Source organism: Ambystoma mexicanum, chromosome 2q (assembly GCF_040938575.1).
Source record: "Ambystoma mexicanum isolate Mex_15411 chromosome 2q, UKY_AmexF1_1, whole genome shotgun sequence".
Taxonomy (NCBI): domain Eukaryota; kingdom Metazoa; phylum Chordata; class Amphibia; order Caudata; family Ambystomatidae; genus Ambystoma; species Ambystoma mexicanum.
In genome coordinates, this window is record NC_090924.1 from 1,014,521,854 (window position 1) to 1,014,535,828 (window position 13,975).

Consider the following 13,975-nt stretch of genomic DNA (forward strand, 5'->3'; position numbering starts at 1 on the left):
GGCATGTGGTGAAGCCGCTGCATCGCAGTCCTCTGCCACCCTGCTGGCAAAACTTACATAGGGCTTTTGAATGCTTACTCTGGTGATTTGGTTCTGGTGTAGCAAGTGCTATATTTGTGGAATGCAGTGAGGCGCTCTGGAATGGGGGGAGGTCATTAAAGAATGCGGTGTGTGTGTGTGACTGTGGGGGATTCTAAATGTGGCAGTTGCATCTAGGAGCTGGAAAATGTGGATGTGCCAGTGTTTTTACTGTCCAGGAACCTACTTATGTGACTTACCTAATGTGTACCTGCCAACCAATAAACCTATCTAAAGAAGCCTGGGTCAACATGTCTTCAAAGCTTAACGAACGCACAACACTTAGGGCCTCATTACGACCCAGGCGGTAAGGGGTTAACGGCGCCGTAAAAGATGGCAGCACCGTTCACCCCTTACCGCCTAATTACGAGGTCGCTTTGCGGGTCCTGGTTTTACCAGCTGTTAAGGATTGGACCCGCAAAGGGACCTTGGAGGTAATTACGGTACCGCAATTTGCGGTACTGTAACTACTGCCTTCCCCATTTCCATTGAGGCCTATGGGGGCAAAAATGGGTATGGGAAAGGGCCAATGGTGAATGGGGAATTACCGCCCCGACAACCTTGGAATGGGGCTGTAATTCCGCCATTCACCATGGCGGAATCGGTAAAATACCGGTGGCAACCATGGCGCTACTAGCGCCATGGTTACCGCACGGGTCGTAATGAGGCCCTTAGTCTTTACATTTGTTTAGATGAATAAATAGATCACACATTTTTAATTTTGGCTACTTGGTTTTATGTCTGGTACGAGAGAGATCTTCCACGGCCAGTGTATTAGAGGTAAATATTGTATTTGTTTATGTATATACAGGAGGAACAATGCTCTTTTGATCACAAAAGAACATACAATCGATAAGAAATCAGATTTGACAAGAAGCAGTGAGCTTCTCACAATGGGGTGAGTTTGAGGGACATTCGGACCAGGTTGTAGAGGGAAGTAAATGGAACAGTTACCGGGTACAATACATAAGTGGACATACATAGATTAAGGACAACCAACATTGGACATTTTGAAGTGCAGTTAGGCGGTATGACATCATTGGCGTGATGCCATCAATGCGCCGGGCTAGCATGGTGGCAATAGATGATTAGTACTTGTGCATTCAAATTGCATAGAAAGTCAGGAAAAAATTGCTAAAGCTTTAAGCACATGTAAATAATATATATCTCAAGAAATTCATTGTTATAATAGATTTATAAAACATTGCATTGCATATGGGTCAATGTAATGTGTTCAATTATTAGATCATTGGTGTGGATTTGTTACGATTGAGCATATTTTTCTTCTTAAGAATTTTTTTGTATGACAATGTTATTTCCCAAAAACAACTGGTGCACACATAATTCATAATACCAAAGTTATTTTTTTATTAAATGGGAACATATCTCATTACATTTGCAGATACATATCATAGTACTCAGATATTTCCTAGCGATTCAACATAACATGTTAATATCTTGAAAGGTGTGTTACACTCATGTCATACATCGCAATTCCTCATCCAATCTTTACATATTGGAATTGATAAAAAAGGGACAGTTATTTCACCATAAATATCTTCTGAATTAATGTGTTGATTTATATATATCAATTTAGATTACATTTCGTATCCAGGCCCTCTGAGATCATTGACTCAATTCTATCAAACAAAATGCTTCCCTCTGATCAAGGTGTTGTGCAATGTTACATTTTTCATTCCTAGTCTTGTTTCACCTATGGAATTTGGAACTTCATTTTTGCGATATTTGATTATTCTTTTCATTGAAATGGCGGGCCACCAGTGACTACAAATTCTTGGTTCTTAAATTAAAGCAGTGTTCATTCCACTGGAATTTTGCCATTCTTTTAGATTGTCCAATGTAATACAGTCCACATGGACATTTTATGCTGTAGATAACATACAAGCTTTCATGTTATCTTTCATATTTGGCACTCCCCAAAACACAGGTGATGTACAACATTGCCTTTTGTTATGTTATTGCAGGCAGTTGGTGCACTGTAAACAAGGAAAAGTACCAGTTCTCATTGGAGTCACTTTCCTTTTAGCATCTTTCAGTGTGTACTAACATATCTTAAAGATGTTTACTCCGAAGAGACTGCAAATATAGGAAGATCTGTAAAAAAAGTACTCAACTTATTATCATGGGAAAAAATGTTCCAATGTTTCTTTATTATATACTTTACTTTATAACTTGGTGTGGAGAACTTTGATACATAAACCAGATCAGGTTGTTCTGTATGTTTTGATTTATGTAGTATCTCATGCCTGATTATATTTTCTAGCCTATTGCGTGCCAGAGGTAATTCCTGTTCTTTTTAGCCTCGCTCCAAACATTTTAGTGACATGTTTAATTTCCTAGAACACTATGCTTTGTCTGTGATGATCCGCTTTACCTGCAAGAATTGACTATACAGTAAACCTCTTAATGTGTTTGGTGGGTGGAAGCTTAAACTATGTAAAAGATTGACATGATTTATCAGTTGACAATTCTGATTAGTAATCAGTAGTCCTATTGAATGCAGTCGAGGAATAAGTCTTATATGATACCCTGCTAAATATTGAAAATATCAACGCACCACAACTAGAATTTAAGGTATTTGTGCCAAATCAGGGATTGTAGAATGTGTTTCTTTTCATATTTATACATAAAGCAATTTGCATATGACGGTGCCATGAGGGCACCCATGGATGTTCTTGAGACTTATAAGTAAAACTGTTCATTCCATCTAAACATGAATGTTCCGCTATCAGTTCTAAAAGTGCCATAATGAAAATGTTAGATGCGCCCAGTTTCTCTTCTTGTAGTAAAGGCTATTTTACTGCTTCTTGTGCCATATTATGAGGGCTAGAAGTGTACACATGCTTAATGCCGAATGTAAATAAAACTATTATCTGGCTCAACTTTGGTCTCTTCTAAAATCCTAAGGAAGAAGATACAACTTGGGTGTAGTTGGGTAGAAATTGGTTAGAAATATTCTTTTTTGTTCAGTAATCCACTCTTTATGTTCGGCTTCCAGTAATAGGATATGCAATTTTACACTGATTTGAGATCATGGTTAAGAGGAATATACATATATTTTGTTTTTATTGTGTATGGTTACATTTTTAAAAAATCAACCTTTAAAATATTACATCACACAATACATAAAATTCATTGTTACACATAATAATACACTTTTAAGATAAACATTTCACCAAAAATCCACATTATACAATCGATGTCCAAGTATAAAAACATTCAAAACACAGAAAAACATACTTCATCTTTTAAAAATACCCAAAAAACAGTTTTCTAAAAAATTCAATCAATTCATAAATCAATAACTTAGTGTATGCTTTAAAACAATTGATAAAGCCCCAAACAGCAAATACAATCTTCGAAAAACCAAGTCCCACAAGCATTTGCCAAACTAAATCATTTTCAATAGCATTTGGGCAAAAAACAAACTGTCTTAAGTGCAACATTAAAAAAAAACAAAAGTGCTGGACAGTGCATTATCAAGTGCCTCCAGTTTTCAGGTTCTGCCAAGTTACCACAGTTCCGGCAGTAGGAAACATCTTTTGCTACTAATCCTCTATGAGCCATAATTTCACGAGTTACAAGAATATTACATCTAAAATGTATTCATATCTTTCTGACATATCTATTCGGACAATGGAGTGATTAAGGAGCTAATATGCCCAATTTTGTATGCTAACAGCTTAGATGAGAAAGAGATAGATACTGAAGCATCTTTTCCAAAGTATCAATCCAATCGGTCTGAAATACAGAATGCTTAATAAAGCCAGGCTGCAAAAATAGATCCTCCTCATTCAAGCCTAGTCTACTCAGCAGGACTTTACAACAGTAAACCAATCGCCCTATGGTCACATTCTGTGCTTGATCTATCAACACTGCCATATCCCCACAAAGAGAGTGAGGAAGAGGTTTACAGAACTTTGCATACTGGCATAATAGTTTCAAGATCACCCAGGCCTCCAAAGATTTAATACCCAACTCATAACTAATCAAGGAAACAGGGACACAATTTGGCAGTTTAAGTGTTCACCGCCATATAAACCCTTCCAAAATCATGAGTTTCTCCCAAATCCATGACTGCGTTGTTTCTATTGGGCACAGTAATTTAGCCACGATTTTTGCCTCATAATATTTGACAGCAGAAGTTAAGGAGAAATTCCGAAATGTGTTGTTTACTTTTACCAATTATGATGCCAGGGACTTCACTCTACTTTTAAAATAGTCCCACAAGTAATACTTTGTGTGCTTACTTAAAACAGGGAAGCCCAGGTAAAACCCATATACAACCCGTGCCAATTTCTCTTTATTTAAAAACCAGCTCCCGTTATTTCCCTTTTTCCTTGCTATAAATTCCAGTTTTTTTGTTTTAATTATGTTAATCTGGAGCCCTTTTTCTCAGCATATAGTGAAAACACATTCATCACTCTTTGGAGACTGAGGCGCTTCCAGTTGAACAGTAAGTAATCATCATCGTAGGAAATCCAACAGTACCTACAATTTCCATGTTTGGGCAGCACAAACGCCATGGGTCTTAGCAATTCATCTATGTCTGCCATAAATAGATTAAAAAGGCAGGGTACCAACAGGCACCCTTGCCTCAACACCAGTTTAGTGGGAATGTTCCTAATCAGGGAGCCCTCCATCTTCAGCCTAACCTGGATATTAGGGGCCAAATGCAGTTTCACCAATATGCATAGCAGCCCTTCAGAAAGACCCAAAGCCACTAGCTAGGCCCATAAACGCTATTCACCAGGTTAAACACTGAGGTCGATGGATGCCATGTATGTAGATAGATTCATATTTCTTGCTCCAGGCAAAATCCTGGAGACACTGCAAAAGGAACCCATGCAATGCTGTACCGTGACCACGCCTGAAACCTGTTTGATATTTCAGAATAATGATCTGATCTTCTGCACATTTTTCAAATTGTGTTAAGGCCATGGACACGAATATCTTGCTATCCGGTTCCATGATCATAATTGGGTGATAAATCTTAGGATCCATACGCGGCCACTTCTTATTTATCGGTGTGACAAAAAATGTTTGCCACAATACTGGAAACACATTCATTCGGAGGATCTGCCTAAAAACATCTGTAGAATTGCTGCCCAAGTTTCCAGGGCCAATTTAAACAAGACATTTGACAGCATATTTGGCCCCATTGCCCGAGAGCCACTGGACTTCTTAATCTTCCTCAATACGTCCATATAATCAAACTCCATAATACAAACCCCCTTGCGTCAAGTCTAGCACTTCTCTGTCTAGACATGTCCCAATCTGTTCCCTAAACTTCCTCTGGAAATAGTTTGAGCATTCCACTTCCGGAATCATATTGGACTGAACTATTGACTGGCCAGTGTCCAGATTGTTCACCAGTTCCCAAAAGCCCTTGGATTCCTTCATCAAAAGAACCTCCAACATGATCTCATGTCTCGCTGACCCATCTTCCACCTATGTTTTCTCCAGCTGTGACATCCTCATTTAATTAAAGAAAATAGCCACATTACACATCTCCCCTAGTGGTAGACTTTACTTTACCCTTTCACCTCTTTCAATATTTAAGCCTTCATCACCCTAACCTCCACATCGAACGCATGTGTATGTTTCTTGCAATGCAGTAAACTCCCCCCTAGAGACCTTTTTGCTTGAGAAGTTCTGTATTACTAAATCCTCCACAAATGTGTGAAAGTTGTCAGGGGCAAACATACTCAATTCACACCTGTAGTTTGTAGATGTTATTACATGTGTCTGTCCCTCATTGTAGATGGCCATATTCAAAGGATTCCATCTTATCCTATTTCTACCAGGGTTTACCACTGCAGCCACCCTAAATCTATCTTGATACTCATCCTTACCCATTAACAACAACAAGGACAGCATTCTACGATCACTGGTAGTGGTCCCTAAGACAGACATCCTTTCACAATATTGGCGCAGGAAATGGTCCACGCAAATATAATAGATCACTGACTCAGATCTACCATTGTGCCAAGTAGTTTCCATTCAAATGTAATAGTTCCAATGAGGAAAGACACTCCCCCCATACTTTCCCAGTTAATTCTTTCCGGGACTGATTGATGTTCTCACTTAGCATTCCCGAACCCTTGTCCCTGGATGCCCCCATCTCACAGTGGGAGTTTAGATCACCACCCACAATTACATGGCCATGCTGGCGGATGGCACACCAATCGTCAATTAACTCATATAGGACATCAGTAAAGCTGATAGTTTGGGCCACTCCAGGGTACCAGCAGATATTGATAATAAGCATAGTAATACTGTGCTTTGCTAGTTTCCGGGTTACTTCTAATTCCAGGGCCCCTACCTGTATTTCAAACTCTTCCCCCACAGACCACTGCAGTGAAAACTTGACCGCAATTAACAGCCCTCCCCACCCCGACGGGTGCCCTCACTCCTTATGACTTGTACTTTGCAATTGCATCATATGCACGTCTAACGCTGGAGGAAACCTCAACCAGGTCTCTTGTGACAGGATGCTATTGTAACCTTTCAATACTTTCGCTGAGGACTGGTTATTGTACAATTGTGAGTGCCATCTCGAGGTTCAACAGACTAATTTCACACAGTGGTTAAAGCGGACGTTTATCTGGACTAGACCCAGTGCCAGCTAATCATAGTGCACGTGAAACCCATGACCAATCAGTCAACTTAGACATCTTGGGCTTAGCATACAATGGCACAAATAATTCTTGCGGGGATCTTCGCTCTAATGTATTACTGTTAACAACTCTCTTGTGTGAGGTAACTCCACATGATTTCTCTGCCATAATACTTGCTTCAAGATGATTTCATAAGGATCTATGTCATATCCAAGTTGACGCATAACACAAGCTTCTTTTATAATGACGTCAAAAATAATTCTTGAGCGTATATCATCACCAAGTCACCCCAGTATATTCAATAAAGTCTACTCTTGCGATATCCTTGGTGGAAATTACCCGCAAGTTAGGGATTTTAGCGAATCAAGGTAAACACATTCTTTCTATTCATAGCCACCGTTTGGGGCTCTCTGAATAAACATTCTAGTTTCAAAGCATTCTCTCTTCCTGGACTCCCAGAAGAGACCACTGACACTTCGTTACCCTAGGCCCTCCAGTCTCTCTGCTGCATAGGCCCCATAGCCAGTAACTTACTAGTGGTAATGTCTGAGGATCGGGCCCCCCTCAAAATACTGTATGTTTGTATTTGTATACGCATTTATCAATTTGTATAGTGCCGATATACGCCCAAAGGCATTAGGGCACTGAACAAGAACAAAACAGACAATAGCAAACAAGAATAGGCATAATACAGGTAAAAATGCAGACCAATCAAAATAGTACAGAAAAATGTGAATGCATTAATTAAGCACAATCCTTAGGTGGAGGCAGGTGACATGTTGCTCAGGTTTTTATGAGCTCAGAAATGTGTCGAGGTTGCTCTGGCCCCATCCTATAATTATACAATCTGTGTCATTCATGCTGCACCAGTTCTTCATATGCAAACTTTGCAGAAGTCTAAAATCCCACCCTCTATCACAGCCATGACCAACTTTGGAGTCTAGCCATGACCAGATATTTTTCCTGAGTGCCTGTAAAGACTGGAGGGGGGTGTCTGTACTCCTGCTCTCTATATGGCAGAGGATAGGCACAGAGACCCCAGCCAAGATTCTCTATTCGGTAGCTATGCTCGAGCAATCAAGGCCAACCTTCTCAGGAGGTGATGTGGACTGGTTCTTAAGTAAAATGTAGTCCCCAAGCACCCACAAAGGAATGTCCACACACTGTATTAGTGAAAACACAGTCTTTATGTAATTAAGGTTCAAGGTTATGTATACAATCACAATAACTCACTTTGTGCTCCGTTAATCTACAATGGCAAATATATACAGTTATAAGTGGTACCACAATTATTATCAGATTTCATTAAAGTGCCTCAACTGTACTCTGGTCAAATGTCACACAAATCAATTAATAAAGGTAACTAACAATAGACATACGAGGAAAGCAGTTGGTTGGAACAATTGGCAGAATACTGTCCCCTACCACCAGACACAGTTCTGTGTGGAGATCCCCACACCTGGGCAACCTGTAAAACAAAGATATATTACAAGCCCAGTCCATATATTGTGAAATGAGTCTTATTTCCTTCTAAAGTGTTTCTACCACCCCAATGTACCCAGAATAGCAGAGTTCCTCGAGGAGGCGTCCTTCTTGAGTGACTCCCTTTAGAGCAGGAGCCACGGATCGTCGACGGCCTCGAAAGAAGGTGAACTTGACATCGATGATCCTCGATGAAATGTTTGATGGCATCGAGGCAGCAGCTTCGGTCCTGACGGTGCTCGTCGATGACGAGTCGAAGACGTCCTGCAAGGATGAGGCGTGCAGGGCATCTTGATGTCGATAGTTCAGGACCGCAAAGAGTTTGCAAAGAACTGTGGCCCAGCAAGGGCGTTGAGTCGTCCGATGTCTCAACGGTCGTTGGGTGGTGGGAAAACCACCGGTGGATGCTCCTCAGCGCATGGACTGCCTGGCCTTCTCCGACAGGATTAGGCGGTCGGCAGTGCGGACGAGCCCATCCAGAAATCAAAAGTCTTAGGCAAAGGAGCGTTGTGGCTCCAGTTGTCGATAGCACAGCGTCAAGCAGTTCCCGCTCCTGGGCAAATAACTTCGACGGGCCTCCATCGGTTATAGCAAACCTGCAAATCCTGGTCAACAACAGTGGATGGCTGTCCAGTGCTTCTCTTCCTTTCTCGTCGGCGGTCCCCGTCTCCGGCTAACAGTCATTCGTAGGCTTACTTCCAGGGCACTTCGGCAAAGGTTAGCAGTGCACAATGGTCCCTCGTAGCTCGGGAAGAGGGCGCCTAACCAGGTTCTCGCTGGATCAGTTCCTGAAGACACAGCAGCTTTCAGATCGATGACATAGAGCAGGAGCACTACCTCTCTTCCAGCAGGGCTTCAAGGTTAAGCTTCAGTTTCAATGTCAGTTTCAACTCCAGCTTCTGAACGATTTCTAGCAGTGAGAGGCCCGCAGATATACTGCTGACCTCCCATTCATTCTGCTGGGTCACACTCAGGCAACCAATCACTCAGAAGGAAATTCAGGCAGTCAGCCAATCAGGCGCACGGGGCATTCAGGCCATTCTTCTCCATCCAGACCCTCACAACACAGAATGTGGATTCGGACAAGTACCTTACTTCAGGAAACCCAAGGTAACAGGTGATGGAAGGCAAGAGACCACGGGGGCCATCTTGTTTCCATCAGGAATCTACTGATTCCAATGACAGGGCCGGGGCATCCCAAAATGGAGCCCCTGTCAAATTAAGCCTGGAGCTGCCACCAGCCCACACCCTGCTCTGTGGGCCACACACAGGTTCCCCAAAAACATACACTAGGGGCACAGGGTTGTACCCCCACCCATGGGTGCCTTTAGGGTATCCCATGGGTCTGTACACCAAACCAAAAGAGAGAGCTGCACCGGCAGGAGTCCCACATGAACTCTGCTGCAGAAAACATGACAGAACACACAATAAAAAGCAGTAAAGGACAAGGATATGGAGGCCCTGTCCCTCCGATGCATTTCCAGCATCACAGTTCCTCTCTGGTTTCAGCCCTCTCCGGCTTGTCTACATTTGTGATAACAATATTCCTGTAGTTCATAACAAGCTTGCTTTGGGCAATATCAGCTATCACAGGCATCCTTAACTACTTAATGAGGATATCTTAACAGCAGGAGGAACTGGCCAGTCTGGCTGAGGGATAAATTATCTTTCTGATCTTTTGAGAGGGTAACAGAAACCCACCTAAGCTATTTGCCACAGCCAATGCCACAGCACGGCCAGTAGCATGACAAGTGGAGTCAGACAGAGATACACTGGCCTCATTCTCCTCAGCTGACAAACCGGTATTTATAGTTTTACTGGTTTGACATGCATTGTACTGTGCTTTTATAAATTCGTATTTAGGTGCTTCCCTGTGCCTTTTTGCATCTCTGCACTGGGCATTGTACTGTGTTTTTGTAAATTTGAATGTAGGTGCTTCCCTGTGCCCTTTACATCTCTACACCCTTTATATGCTCAGCACTGCTGGTTCCCTACCTACACCTATATCCATGCAGCTGCCCTGTGTATCTACTAAGCCCAGGGACTTGCAGCGACTGCTCAGTGCAGGTGCCCACCGTTATTTCTGCTTCCTCTCTTCTCCTGCAGCCTCTCGTTAGTACCTAACATCCTCTCCCCACCTCCCTCTCCCATCCCTTCCTATCCTCCCTTCCTCCTAATACACTTCTCATGCACTTATTCATCAGAAATGCCATCTGGCACCTATGATGGACTCATCGTCTGTTTGTCTGTCCCTGTCCTTCCCTCTACCCCCTCCCCCCTCTCTTCTTTTAGTTATAGCTCTTGCATTTTTGAAACGACCATCAGGCACATGGCACGTACAATAATTATGTTTAAATGTTGTACCATGTTTGTATTCCTCTTTGTTGTACCTACATAACTTAGCACTTGCCCATTCTGAATGCTCCAATGCCTAGTAAGAATGTTATTTTTCCTGTGAATGCTTGCCTCCCTGCGTTGGAGCGCTTTGAAATGCTTTTTTGTAAGTGTATAGGCGCTATATAAATAACCGATAAATAAATAAATTGTCAATTTAGAATATCTTCAGCTTTACAGCAGCTGGTGACGATTCCTTGTACTTGATTCGTTATATAAAGGATACGCGTGGTCGCACTCTGATCCCTGATGCTGGGGCTGACCAGTATCGAAAAAATATCAAAAAGACAGATGGGATCCGATACGTTGTGCCACTTATTTTTTTTCAATATATTTTGATCTTTAAATGCTCATATAAAGGCCCTTTTTCAGATTGGCATAGTTGTCAAACAAAAATAAAGAAGAAAATAGTTCCCTTTGCAAGTTCTTGAACAGGTTAACAAAAATAAATGGGGGAGTCCTTCTAGCAATTTAGCAAACAGAACAGAAAATGGTCCCTCGACACGTGTTTCCCCGCTCATAAATTGAAGCGGTTCCTCAGGAGGGTTACAGTCATGATTCTGACATGGATCCTAAAAGAAAATGTGTGATTTTAGTTTGATACGATCAATTTTCCAAATAGACATAACAAATATACAGCCCTTGCTGTTATCCAGAGTCCAATCTTTCTCATAGTGCAAAATATTTAGAGAAATACTTACTAATTGGTATTTTCTTGTTTTGGGTTTGTCTGCTAGACTCTTGTCTTTAGTGCTTATCAGTGCAAATGGATGCCATGATAGTGGGGTTCCTCTGTGGTCGATTTTGAAAAAATCTACAAAATAATTATATGTTGTACTTACTCTACTGTCCTAAAAATGGTCGTTCTAATTCTTATTTTATCAGTAATCTCACAATAAAGCTAGACGGAATTCTGATCTAATAGTAGTCTTACCTTAAAGCATAGGATGAATTCCTTCATCGTACGTGTTTACTTTTCTAAGTATATTTTCAAAGCGTTGTCTGCATGATAACCGCATTGACTAAAGATGGCCGCCTATGTATAGTTACGCGATTATGCGATTGCATTCGTTTTGCGCGATGTCATTGCGTAGCCGCCATATTGGATCGGGAGATATTAACCGTTACGTTTATCAACGCAAGATGCTTTCAAATATCTAATATGAAATAACATTCTTTTTCTTAAAAAAGGGTTGTGGCCAACTTGCACTATGACTATCATTTCTTTGATATTGGCAGTCTGGATACCGAATTGCATCTGAGCAAACAATTTTGTTTTTATAATTTTTAGAATTAGTTTAGGATGGAGACCTATGTGCCTGTGTTTTATACTTAATTCAGTTATAATCGTGGAATAAGAGTTTACTGAGCATACAATTGTGCTTGATTGCTAAATGGGGCTGAACTACCCAGTGTATATAACATATTGTTCAGAAATAGAAATGTTTTGCAATATAGCATCACTTAATCACTAAAGTCACCAAAGTTGATGTCCAGTAGGATGTCTTCAATTGTGATAGAATCGAAGACATTTTACAGTAAATTTGTCATTTCAGTATGATCATTTGGACCAGTGTGGCAGCTGTCCATTAGGCATATCAATTGGGCCTCTCTTGATCTTAGTATTTTCTCTATGTTGCCACCTCTTGGTGGTATGCTGATTTTTTCAATCCCAAAGAATTTGATCTTGCCTTTTAGCTTGCCATGATGTTGTTGTTGAACGTGATATCCTAATGGAAATTTTGTATCTTCATTTTAGATGGTACGTAGATGCTCTTGAATTCTAATTTTCAATGGTCTAATGGTACTACCCACATATATTTTAAGACAAATGCATTGGATAGCATATATAACGTACTTGGAATTGCAATTAATGAATTGTTTGATTTTTTTCTTTGTTCCATTTGGCAGTGTGATATCTTGTTTGCCATTGATAGAATGAGAACATGCTATGCAGTTTCCACATTTAAAGTTGCCCATTAGTGGTTGCTTGTTCCAAAGTTGTGACAGGCCTGTTCCCCCCACCAACCCCACTTTTTGTGTGAAGTATGAATGTCTCAGAAGGTCATTGAGGTTTCTGTCCTTGTGGGAGGTGAGGCATGCAGTATCATCTAAGAATCCATAAATATCTTCATTAGATTTGAGAATGTGCCAGTTCTTAGATAATATTGTCCTCATGAATTTTGTATTAGGGCTGTTCATAGTTATACATCTAACTTTCTCAGAATTGGCTGTGGAAATGTTTTGTTTGTGAGCAGTTCCGTTCTTGTCCTTAGTTTGGTTTTTTGAAAGATTTCCCGAAGATGTGAATGATTATATCCTCCTCCGTGAAATGTCTTAATGGAATCTTGGGTATGTTTTTCGAATTCATCATTCCCTGTGTAATTCCTCTTGATGCATAACAGTTCTGCATATGGAATATTTTGGATAACACAGGGGTAATATTCTTGCAATTCTTTATTTCCTCCTCTCCAGATAAATAAATAAATAAATAATTACTTGTTGTTCTTTGTATTGGTGTGTATGCACAGTGGCCACATCCTCCTTCCTAGTTTATCTATAAGGGATTTAGTTACCTTATGCTGCCCTTTTACTACCTCTGCATATGTGGGTTTCAACCTCAAGTGGCCCAGCTCCCTCTGCTGGGAAATATGACCTGCTTTTTGTATACACCCACACAGCACTTCAGGACGACCAGAGGCAATGCCAGAGGTCGGGGGGTTACTAGGACAACTAGCAACGGCCCCTTGTCCACCAACACAGGGGTTGGGGGTCCTAACCAACCCAGAAAGAGATCTAAAAAATGTCCTCAATACATTTCCCTTTGACATTTTTTTCCTCAGATTTTTCGTTTTCTTTTCCTGTTCTTTGTTCTTATCTACTACTTTCTTGGCGATCAGCCCCAGGACTATTTGGGACAATTTATTATGTGTGTTACATGTTGCTTGGAGGGGCTGTACCAATTGTATGGGGTGGCAAGTTGGCTCCAATATTACAATCACTTGGTCACACACTATTTCAGCCACTTTAAACTGCATCGGAGATGGTATAGGAACCCGAGTCTCTTTATTCCTACTTTCTCCCTTACCCCCCTCCCTATGAACAAGCAGCTACGGAGGGAGACTGCACCGCCAATGCATCAAGAAGATGGTCAGGACCAGAGGCGTAGCCAGGATTGTCTAGCAAATGGGGCCTGAAGCAAATGTAGTTGGGCCCACTGCACTGACAAAAATATCTATTAATGAGTAGGCATTTACACATTTTGGGTGGGCCTTGCCCTTCTGGTCCTACCCTGCCTACGCCCCTGGTCAGGACACTAGATCGTGTCTATGTGAAGCACAGATTTTATCAGCTTTGATTAGCGAGTCCAGTTTCATACT

At 41.2% G+C, this 13,975-nt stretch overlaps 1 protein-coding gene across 2 annotated transcripts in view; it reads left to right on the plus strand.

Annotated features, from left to right (window-relative positions):
- Nucleotides 1-13,975, plus strand: part of ST8SIA6 (ST8 alpha-N-acetyl-neuraminide alpha-2,8-sialyltransferase 6) — a 564,875-nt gene that overhangs the window by 292,768 nt on the left and 258,132 nt on the right. The window lies entirely within an intron of this gene.